Genomic DNA, 1,230 nt, shown 5'->3' with positions numbered 1-1,230 from the left:
CGGCTCGCGCCTGGTTTGACAGCCTTCCGCCCGGAAAAATTAAGTCATGGACAGATTTCAAGACGCAGTTCTTAAGCTATTTTAGCCAACAACGTCGCTATCAGCGTGATACGGCGGAAGTAGAAGATATATGGCGAAGGGATGGTGAAGGTCTGGAGGACTTCATCACGCGTTTCAACAAAGAATGTTTAGAGATTGGCGGCGTCAGTGAGCAACTCATGCGCTGCCACTTCAAGAAGGCTATACGCTGTGATAGCCTCATTAGAACCATCACAGGCAAAGATGGGATGCCAAAAGAGTGGGATAAGCTGATGGAAGCAGCGAAGATCGTCGCGCAAACCGAGGAATCCCTTGCTGGTGGAAAGGGTTATTACTCCGAGGATCGATTCTCAAGAGCAAACGAGAGGCCGCGCGACAACAATAACAAGCGCAACAAGTACAAGAGTCACGACTGGAAGTCTGAGAGACCCAGAGGCCGTGACGACAGGCCACGTTACAGAGAAGATGCGCGAGAAACGATTGACCGAATCGGTTACAAGAAAGCAGTCAGAGACGACAATCGTGACAAACACTGGACTCCGCTCACAAAAACTCCAAAGGAGGTATTGATGACGGAGAATGTCGATTTCAAGGCGCCAAGGCCAATGACAAACAAGAAAGGGCAAGACCCTAACTTGTACTGCGATTTTCACAAAGACTCTGGGCATTTGACCGATGACTGCTACAGTTTGCGCCAGGAAATCGAAAGAGCGCTCAAAAGCGGCAAGCTAAGCCATTTAGTGAAGAATGTGCGCAAGGACACCCGCCAGCTCCAGCGTCACGATGAAGGTAGCCACAAAAAGGTGAGACGGCTAGAAACTCACATGGTCAACGGACCAAGATACACCGCGAGAGAAAAAGGCAAACGGCCCTACGAGCCTTCTTGGCAAGAACAGCAAGTCATATTCCTAGTAGTGCGCGGCGGTCCTCGCGCCACACGACCCGTCGTCATTACTGGTATAATTGGTCACTATGAAACAGAATACATCTTCATCGACCCAGGAAGCACAGCCGACATCATCTACGAACAATGTTTCAACCAATTCGATGAAGAAGACAAAGCGAGACTCGAGCCAGTCGATTATCCTTTGTCCGGCTTTTGCAATGAAATGGTCTTCCCTCTCGGGCAAATCAGTTTCCCCGTCACGTTCTCTGACGGGAAACACTCAAGAACAACAACCGTAAACTTCA

Source organism: Helianthus annuus, chromosome 14 (genome assembly GCF_002127325.2).
Source record: "Helianthus annuus cultivar XRQ/B chromosome 14, HanXRQr2.0-SUNRISE, whole genome shotgun sequence".
NCBI classification, from domain to species: Eukaryota; Viridiplantae; Streptophyta; class Magnoliopsida; order Asterales; family Asteraceae; genus Helianthus; species Helianthus annuus.
Note: the sequence above shows the minus strand (reverse complement) of the source record.